The following is a 10935-nucleotide window of genomic DNA, read 5'->3' as shown; positions in this document are numbered from 1 at the left end:
AAGGTCGTACGTGTGACCCCGAACTCTTCTGTCTCTATTTTTATGGGGCGGTGGGGCAGTCTGATGTTCGGCCTGAGTTGCCGCTTTATCCCGACTGCGGGGTGGCCGCTCGGCCGCCCTGTCTCAATCACGTGGTGGTCGTTCCGCGTTACGCGAGGGAGATATGTGCTCCGGTTCCTCCTCATCGAATTGAGGTAGCAGTCTGCGTTTCGGGTAGCTCTTGGCTGGGCGCTTGAGGTCGTATTCTTTGGCGATCAGGACATTAGTCCATCTATCGACGAGCAGGTCTTGTTCAGCTTGAAGCTGCTGCTATTTCTTTTTCAGGCTCCTTGCGGTGGCGGTGAGCTGAAGCTTAAAGCGCTCCTGCTCTAGAGGATCCTCAGGCACGATGAAGTCTTCGTTGCCGAGGCTTGTCTCCTTGATACGTCTCCAACGTATCTATAATTTTTGATTGCTCCATGCTATATTATCTACTATTTTGGACAATATTGGGCTTTATTATCCACTTTTATATTATTTTTGGGACTAACCTATTAACTGGAGGCCCAGCCCAGAATTGCTGTTTTTGCCTATTTCAGAGTTTCGCAGAAAAGGAATATCAAACGGAGTCCAAACGGAATGAAACCTTCAGGAACGTGATTTTTAGGAAGATTATGATCCAGGAGACTTGGACCCTACGTCAAGAAACAAAAGAGGAGGCCATGAGGTAGGGGGCGCGCCCTCCACCCTCGTGGGGCCCCTGTTGCTCCACCGACGTACTCCTTCCTCCTATATATACCTACATACCCCCAAACGATCAGATACGGAGCCAAAAACCTAATTCCACCGCCGCAACCTTCTGTACCCACGAGATCCCATCTTGGGGCCTGTTCCGGAGCTCCACCGGAGGGGGCACCCATCACGGAGGGCTTCTACATCAACACCATAGCCTCTTCGATGAAGTGTGAGTAGTTTACCTCAGACCTTCGGGTCCATAGTTATTAGCTAGATGGCTTCTTCTCTCTTTTTGGATCTCAATACAATGTTCTCCCCCTCTCTCGTGGAGATCTATTCGATGTAATCTTCTTTTTGCGGTGTGTTTGTTGAGACCAATGAATTGTGGGTGAGGGAGTCCTGGATTAGGGGGTGTTCGGGTAGCCGGACTATACCTTCGCCGGACTCTTGGACTATGAAGATACAAGATTGAAGACTTCGTCCCGTGTCCGGATGGGACTTTCCTTGGCGTGGAAGGCAAGCTAGGCGATGCGGATATTCAAGATCTCCTACCATTGTAACCGACTCTGTGTAACCCTAACCCTATCCGGTGTCTATATAAACCGGAGGGTTGTAGTCCGTAGGACAACCATCTTCATACACAATCATACCATAGGCTAGCTTCTAGGATTTAGCCTCCTTGATCTCGTGGTAGATCTACTCTTGTACTACCCATATCATCAATATTAATCAAGCAGGAGTAGGGTATTACCTCCATCGAGAGGGCCCGAACCTGGGTAAAAACATCGTGTCCCTTGTCTCCAGTTACCATCCGGCCTTGATGCACAGTTCGGGACCCCCTACCCGAGATCCGCCGGTTTTGACACCGACAGTGGGTTTATGATCAAGACTATCTATGAACAATATTTGAATCTTCTCTGAATTCTTTTATGTATGATTGGTTATCTTTGCAAGTCTCTTCGAATTATCAGTTTGGTTTGGCCTACTAGATTGATCTTTCTTGCAATGGGAGAAGTGCTTAGCTTTGGGTTCAATCTTGCGGTGTCCTTTCCCAGTGACAGTAGGGGCAGCAAGGCACGAATGGTATTGTTGCCATCGAGGATAACAAGATGGTTTTTTTTATCATATTGCATGAATTTATCCCTCTACATCATGTCATCTTGCTTAAGGCGTTACTCTGTTTCCATGAACTTAATACTCTAGATGCATGCTGGATAGCCGTCCATGAGTGGAGTAATAGTAGTAGATGTAGGCAGGAGTCGGTCTAATTGTCTCAGACGTGATGCCTATATACATGATCATACCTAGATACTCTCATAACTATGCTCAATTCTGTCAATTTCTCAACAGTAATTCGTTCACCCACCGTAAAATACTTATGCTCTTGAGAGAAACCACTAGTGAAACCTATGGCCCCCGGGTCTATCTTCATCATATTAATCTTCAACCACTTATTTATTTCCTTTGCTCTTTACTTTGCTTTTACTTTACTTTGCATCTTTATCATAAAAATACCAAAAATATTATCCTATCATATCTATCAGATCTCACTCTCGTAAGTGACCGTGAAGGGATTGACAACCCCTTATCGCGTTGGTTGCGAGGAGTTATTTGTTTTGTGTAGGTGCAAGGGACTCGCGCGTAGCCTCCTACTGGATTGATACCTTGGTTCTCAAAAACTGAGGGAAATACTTATGCTACTTTGCTACATCACCCTTTCCTCTTCAAGGGAAAACCAACGCATTGCTCAAGAGGTAGCACTCCTCCTCGGAGGGTGGACAGTAACTATCGTCCTCCGAGTCATCCTCTATGGCCTGTTCATCAGGGTTGTCTTGCCTGTTGTCATGCTCCTCCTGTTCAGATGCAGCTCCGACAGGGTCTTCGTTGTTTTCGCGTCGCCCGGAGTACTATTTTCTTCGGTGCCAGTGTTTCCACCTTTTGAGCATCGAGGCTTAGAGCGGCGTTTGGGGCGCCGACTCTTGGACTGTCTCAGAGGGTTTATTCGCGTCTGGCTCTTCTTTGTCGTCGCTAGATTCTTTAGGTGTATCAACCATGTACACGTCGTACGAAGAGGTGGCCATCCAAAGTCCAATAAATGGCGGGTCTTGGCCTTGCTCCTTGTCGGCATCGTTGTCCATACCGTCGATGTCTTCGGAGCCATAGTCAAGCATGTCGGTTAAGTCATCGACAGTGGCTATGAAGTGGGTGGCGGGTGGGAAGCAAAATTCCTCATCATCCGCCTCTAGCTCGAACCGAACATAGTTCGGCTGTGAGTCCAAGGGAGACTGCTGGAAGATGTCTGCGGCGCTAAATTCAAAAATCGATAACCGATCCAGCTCGGAGTCTGCGGGCGTACCTGATCCGGAACGTATAGCCGGAGACGAGTCCGGAGTTCCATTGACGCAAACATTGTAGGATGTCGAGTCCGTGTGCGGCTCCAACACCGCGTAATTTGTGGCCTCAGAGGGTACAATCTGCTTCGGTTCAAAGGCCGTTGCAGCAACATGATCCATCTCCTGGATGTAATCCGATAACAGATATGAGTCATGTTCATCGGGACAAGGGGGAGCGATCGCAGCGGTTTCAAACCCATTGAGGATCAAGTCTCCACGGGTATCCACGACGTAGTTCAAGCTTCCAAATCTTACCTGGTGGCCAGGGGCCTAGCTATCGATCTGTTCCAGACGGCCAAGCGAGTTGGCCCGCAATACGAAGCCGCCGAACACAAAAATCTGTTTGGGGAGGAAGGTTCTTCCTTGGACAGCGTCATTTTCGACGATAGAAGGGGCCATCAAACGTTTTGTCGACGGCACAGTGGAACTCTCAATGAAAGCACCAATGTCGGTGTAAAAACCGGCGGATCTTGGGTAGGGGGTCCCGAACTGTGCATCTAGGATCGATGGTAACAGGAGATGGGGGACATGATGTTTACCCAGGTTCGGGCCCTCTCTATGGAGGTAATACCCTACTTCCCGCTTGATTTATCTTGATGAATATTAGGGTTACAAGAGTTGATCTACCACAAGATTGTAATGGCTAAACCCTAGAAGTCTAGCCTATGTGAATATGGTAATGAGTATATGCCTACCCGGACTACGCTCTCCGGTTTATATAGACACCGGAGAGATCTAGGGTTACATGGGGTCGGGTACATCAGAAGGAATCTTCATAGTTGGTCGCCTAGCTTGCCTTCCACGCCAAGGAGAGTCCAATCCGGACACGGGTATAGTCTTCGGCCTTCATGTCTTCACAGCCCATCAGTCTGGCCCAATGAATAACAGGCCAGACGCCTGAGGACCCCTTAGTCCAGGACTCCCTCAGCCATCATCCTATCGGAGCTCTCCCTCAACTTCTCCGGGCTGTACGTGTGTTGAACTCGGAGGCGCCGTCCGTTCGGCGCTTGGATCGGATCTTCCGCGATTTGAATCGCCGCGAGTACGACTCCATCAACCGCGTTCTTGTAACGCTTCCGCTTAGCGATCTTCAAGGGTATGAAGATGCACTCCTTCTCTCTCGTTGCTAGCATCTTTTAGATTGATCTTGGTGACACGCAGGAATTTTTGAATTATTAATACGTTCCCCAACAGTGGCATCATGAGCTAGGTCTATGCGTAGATTCTATGCACGAGTAGAACACAAGTAGTTGTGGGCGATGATTTGTTCAATTTGCTTACCGTTACTAGTCTTATCTTGATTCGGTGGCATCGTGGGATGAAGCGTCTCGGACCGACCTTACACGTACTCTTACGTGAGACAGGTTCCACCGACTGACATGCACTTGATGCATAAGGTGGCTAGCGGGTGTCTGTCTCTCCCACTTTAGTCAGATCGGATTCGATGAAGAGGGTCTTTATGAAGGGTAAATAGCAATTGGCATATCACCGTTGTGGCTTTTGCGTAGGTAAGAAACGTTCTTGCTAGAAACCCATAGCAGCCACGTAAAACATGCAACAACAATTAGAGGACGTCTAACTTGTTTTTGCAGGGTATGCTATGTGATGTGATATGGCCAAAAGGATGTGATGAATGATATTTGTGATGTATGAGATTGATCATGTTCTTGTAATAGGAATCACGACTTGCATGTCGATGAGTATGACAACCGGCAGGAGCCATAGGAGTTGTCTTAATTTATTGTATGACCTGCCTGTCAATGAAAATGCCATGTAATTACTTTACTTTATTGCTAAGCGTTAGCCATAGTAGTAGAAGTAATAGTTGGTGAGACAACTTCATGAAGACACGATGATGGAGATCATGGTGTCATGCCGGTGACGAAGGTGATCATGCCGCACCTCGAAGATGGAGATCAAATGTGCAAGATGACATTGGTCATATCATGTCACTTTATGATTTGCATGTGATGTTTGTCATGGTTGCATCTTATTTTCTTAGAACGACGGTAGCATAAAATAAGATGATCCCTCACTAAAATTTCAAGAAAAGTGTTCCCCCTAACTATGCACCATTGCGAAGGTTCGTTGTTTCGAAGCACCACGTGATGATCGGGTGTGATAGATTCTAACGTTCGCATACAACGGGTGTAAGCCAGATTTACACATGCAAAACACTTAGGTTGACTTGACGAGCCTAGCATGTACAGACATGGCCTCGGAACACAAGAGACCGAAAGGTCGAACATGAGTCGTATAGTAGATACGATCAACATGGAGATGTTCACCGTTGATGACTAGTCAGTCTCACGTGATGATCGGACACGGCCTAGTCGATTCGGATCATGTATCACTTAGATGACTAGAGGGATGTCTATCAGAGTGGGAGTTCATTGAATAATTTGAGTAGATGAACTTAATTATGATGAACATAGTCTAAATTGTCTTTGCAAATTATGTTGTGGTTTAATAGCTCGTGCTTTAGCTCCTTGTTTTAATACGTTCCGAGAGAAAGACTTAGTTGAAAGATATTGTAAGCAATTGTGCGGACTAGGGCCGTAGTCTGAGGATTGTCCTCACTGCTACACAGAAGGCTTCCGTCCTTGATGCACCGCTCGGTGTGCCAACCCCTTTGGCGTTGTCCGTGGATGTTGTGAACATCTGGCAGACACGTTCTGATGATTACCTCATAGTTTAGTGCGCCATGCTTCGCGGCTTAGTGTCGGGGCTCCAAAAGCGTTTTGAACGCCATGGAACTTATGAGATGTTCCAAGAGCTGAAATTGGTATTTCAGGCTCATGCCCGTGTTGAGAGGTTTGAGACCTCTGACAAGATCTTTGCCTACAAGATGGAGGAGAATAGCTCAGCCAGTGAGCATGTGCTCAGAATGTCTGGGTACTTCAATCGCTTGAATCAAGTGGGAGTTAATCTTCCAGATAAGAGAAGTGATTGATGGAGTTCTCCAGTCACTATCACCAAGCTAACTAGAGCATCGTGATGAACTATAATATGCAAGGGAAGTTGATCCCGGAGCTGTTCATCGTGCTTAAGGCCGTAAAGGTAGAAGTCAAGAAGGAGCATCAAGTGTTGATGGTTAGCAAGACCACTAGTTTCAAAGAAGGGCAAGGGAAAGAAGGGAAACTTCATGAATGGAAGCCAGTTGCCGCTCTAGTGAAGAAACCCAAGAACCCAAACCCGAGACGAAGTGCTTCTATTAGGGGAACGGTCACTGGTAGCGGAACTGCCTCAAATACTTGGTAGATAAGAAGGCTGGCAACTTCAACAAAAGTATATTTGATATATGTGTTATTGATGTGTACCTTACTAGTACTCCTAGTAGCACATGGGTATTAGATACCGGTTCAGTTGCTAATATTGGTAACCCGAAACAAAAGCTACAGAATAAACGGAGACTAGCTAAGGGGGAGGTGACGATATGTGTTGGAAGTGGTTCCAAGGATGATATGATCACCATCGCACGCTCCCTCTACCTTCGGGATTAATGTTGAACCCAGATAAATGTTGTTTGCATTGGTGCCTGCGTTGAGCATGAACATGATTAGATCATGTTTATTGCAATACAGTTATTCATTTAAGACAGAGAATAATTGTTATTCTGTTTACATGAATAATACCTTCTATGGTCATGCACCCAATGTGAATGGTTTATTGAATCTCGGTCGTAGTGTTACACATGTTCATAACATTGATGCCAAAAGATGTAGAGTTGATAATGATAGTACCACTTTCTTGTGGCACTGCTGCTTAGGTCATATTGGTGTAAAGCGCATGAAGAACCTCCATGCTAATGGACTTTTGGAGTCACTTGATTTTGAATCTCCTGACACATGCGAACCATGCCTCATAGGCACGATGACTAAAACCCCGTTTTCTGGAACAATGGAACGGGCAAGTGACTTGTTGGAAATCACACATGCTGATGTGTGCGGTCCAATGAGTGTTGACGCACGCGGTTGATATCGTTATTTTCTCACCTTCACCGATGAATTGAGTAGATATGGGTATATTTACTTAATGAAGCATAAGTCTGAAACGTTTGAAAAGTTCAAGCAATTTCAGAGTGAAGTTGAGAATCATCATAACAAGAAGATCAAGTTCCTATGATCTGATCAATGGGAGAGTATCTGAGTTATGAGTTTGGCAATCACTAAAGTCAAGGTGGAATCGTTTCACAATTAATGCCACCTGGAACACCATAGCGTAATGGTGTGTCCGAGCGTCGTAGTCTCACCCTATTGGATATGGTGCGATCTATGATGTCTCTTACTGATCTACCGCTATCATTTTGGGGTTATGCATTAGAGACAATTACATTCACTTTAAATAGGGCACCATCTATGTCCATGGAAACAACACCGTATGAACTATGGTTTGGCAAGAAACCTAAGTTGTTGTTTCTTAAGGTTTGGGACTACGATGCTTATGTCGATAGGCTTCGGAGAGAAAAGCTCGAACCCAAAGCGGAAAATTGTGTCTTCATAGAATACCCAAACAAGACCATTGGGTATACCTTCTATCTCAGATCTGAGGGCAAAGTGTTTGTCGCTAGGAACAAGTCCTTTCTCGAGAAAGAGTTTGTCTCGAAAGAATTGAGTGGGAGGAAGATAGAACTTGATGAGGTTGTTGAACCTTTACTTCAACCAGAGAGTAGCGCAACATAGAAAAATGTTTCTGTGGCACCTACCTCAGTTGAAGAGAAAGCTAATGATGATGATCATGGAGCTTCAGATCAAGTTACTATCGAACCTCATAGGTCGACAAGGGTGTGTACAACTTCTGAGTGGTAACCCTGTCTTAAAGGTCATGCTGTTTGACAATGATGAACCTATGAGCTATGGAGAAGCGATGGTGGGCCTAGATTCCAACAAATGGCTGGAAGCCATGAAATCCGAGATAGGATCGGCAAGCCATTGAGAATAAATGGATCTTTAAGAAGAAGGCAGAAGCTGATGGTAATGTCACCATTTATGAAGCTCGACTTGTCTCAAAGAAGTTTCCGACAAGTTCAAGGAGTCGACTATGATGAGACTTTCTCAATCATAGCGATGCTAAAGTCTGTTAGAATTATGTTAGCAGTCGCTGCATTTTCATTTACGAAATCTGGCAAATGGATGTCTGTCGAGGGGCTAATCCACAAGCACCTATGGGACCGGTGGACCGAGTCCCTTTCGGTTCGGCGGGGGCGAGGGTCGCACGAAGAGCGGATCGAGGCGAAGCACACGAGCAGTTTACCCAGGTTCGGGCCGCACGGATGCGTAAAACCCTACTCCTGCTTTGTGGTTTGTATTGAGTTCTTGCTCGGGAGCGCGGAGTGCTACAGTACACCCCAGCAGCTAACGAGAAGGAGCGTGAGTGTTCTCTTCCTCTCCCCCTCCTCTACGTTGCGCATGGGCCTCCTTTTATATGCTCAAGGGGTCACCGACAGGTGGCAACGTAGACAAGGGTAAAAATGGAAAGGTGTTGCAGTTGGTAAAGCTACCTGCTACAGTGTATCATACCTAACCCTGACGGCAGGGGACCAGGGCATTAAATGCCTGTCTGCGTCGCCTAAATAGTGCAAAAGGGACCGTCAGGGACGCCACCGCTCGCCACGATGGCAATCTTGTCAGCGCCGCTTGCCACCGTGCACCGCTGGCTGCACAGCCTCCCGCCACGTACGCCTGGAAGGGTCCCAGAGCGACACATTGGTGGATGTGCTGGAGCGCGGACACAGAGTGGTGGCTTGCCGTGGCAAGCGCCTTGCCGCGGTCGTTGTCTTGTCGTGTCCGGGAGCTTGTCGCTCACCGGGCCTTGCCGGGACGCGTGGCGCGTCGCGGCAAGTTCCTTGAGATGCCTTGGTTGGCCTTCCCGGCAAGCTCCTCTTGCCGGGGTCTTGTCTCCTTGGCTTGGATACTTTGTCCTTGAATGGCTCCAAAGGAACCACGGAGGACCTTGGCGGTCACCCGGCAAGCCTTGCCACGGGATGCTGCGACTGCCCGTGCACAAGTTCGGGATACTAGGGTACCCCTACTCTAGTACACCGACAGGAGCCCCCGGGCCTGGGCCATACACGGTGCCGAGCGCTGTTGGGCCAGGCCCAAAACAGGGCACGGGCACGTGCGGCCTGGGTTACGCCGTATCTCTCCCCGTATCCACCGCGCCCTCCCCGAACGGCACGCGTTGAATGCGGCATCGTGGGATAGATCGTGGGTGGTTTCTTTATTCGGAAAGGCGGAACGTCCGCCCCCTCCCTCTTTATAAGCATGGGAAACAGGGGTTGTTCGCCCATTCGCCGGTTGCTACTCCAATCTCGGAAACCTCCGCCGCTCCCTCGTCTTCCCAAAGCTGAAAGAGAGTAGCGCCCCGCCCCCCATCGCCACCAGCACCACCAACGCCGTCGACCTCCTCCACCACTTCCGCCATGGCTCCGAGAGCCGACAAAGGGAAGGTTGTGAAGTCGACCGAGGCGCAGCGGCTTGCGGCGCTGCGAAAGGAGCGGGCAATCTTCCCCCCCAAGCTCGCCGCGAGGGAGCTGAGGGAGAATTACTACCTCTTCTGGTCGACGGAGACGCGAGCGCATCCGCGCATGAAGGTACTTCCAGCCGCCGCTTGGAAAATGGCTCCAAACGGATATCCTTTCTTCGCCTTGTTCTTCTACTGCGGGCTCTGCCCGCCCTTCTCTGAGTTTTTCTGCAATATTATGAACACCTACGGGTTCCGCCTCCTTGACTTCACCCCCAATGCTGTTCTGACCATGGCAGTTTTCGCACATCTCTGCGAAAACTTTGTTGGAGTCTATCCCAATGTAGCCCTTTTTCTCCACTTCTTTATGCCCCGAGTAGAAAGAGGAGAGCCTTTATCCGGCGGAATCGCCTGGATCTCGAGGGCCGGCAAGAAGGACACTTATCTGGAGGGAGAGTTCCGCGGCAAGTGGGGGGAATGGAGAGCAGACTAGTGCTGGATTGTCGAGGAGAACCCGCAGCCGTTTACCGCCCGGCGCCAAGCCCCAGTAGCACGCGGCAACGATTGGAGTGACGTGGCCCCGGAAGACGATAGGCTTAAGATTGCCGTCACCCGGATCCAACGCCTCAGGCTTGCCGGGCTCACTGTAGGCGCTGTTGGCGCAGATTTTCTTCGCCGCCGCATCGCCCCCTGCAGGAACGGAGGAGACCCACCTGGGAATTCAAGAATGCGGCGGATATCATGAGGCTGTGTCCGGGCCTCAACTTCAACTTCACTGTTCTGGAGCTTAACGCGATGCTCCAGGAGCTGTTCAAGTACGACCCTCAACATCCCGAAGTGTTCAGGTTGCCGAAGGGTGTCGTTCCGCTGTGCAACAACTCCGCGATCGACCGCATCCGTGCAATGATGCCGCTGTGCGATTCGCATGGAATTGTCCCAACTTGGCAAGAGCCTGCAGACGACATCGTGCAGGAGTTCTTTGACGGCTTGGTAGAAGTGCCGGTCCGCTCCGACGAAAAGAATAGCCTCACCCGTGACACCACCGATGCGGAGATGACACGCATTGCCACTAGGCTGGAAGAGGCGGCGGCAGCCGCAGCCGCGGGCGAATTTGGATTCACCGTGGAGGAGGCAGAGGCAGCAGAGGCGGCAAGCCATGCCGAGCGAGAGGAGCTCGTCGGCGAGAAAGAGCTTGCCGGGCATGACGTCGAGTCGAGCGAGCCTGCCGAGGATACGAGCGGCTCACTGGAAATCAACTCCTCTTCCTCCTCATCTTCAGGCAGCTCGCCGCAAGCAGAGCCTCCATCCCCACCAAGAAGGCGTCTCCGCAAGGCCGGGGACATAGCGGGGTGGCGGGCGAGTGAAC

Source organism: Triticum urartu, chromosome 4A (genome assembly GCF_056163025.1).
Source record: "Triticum urartu cultivar PI428250 chromosome 4A, HENAU_Tu73, whole genome shotgun sequence".
NCBI lineage: Eukaryota > Viridiplantae > Streptophyta > Magnoliopsida > Poales > Poaceae > Triticum > Triticum urartu.
The sequence above is the reverse complement of the archived record's forward strand: the minus strand, read 5'-3'. Positions refer to the sequence as shown.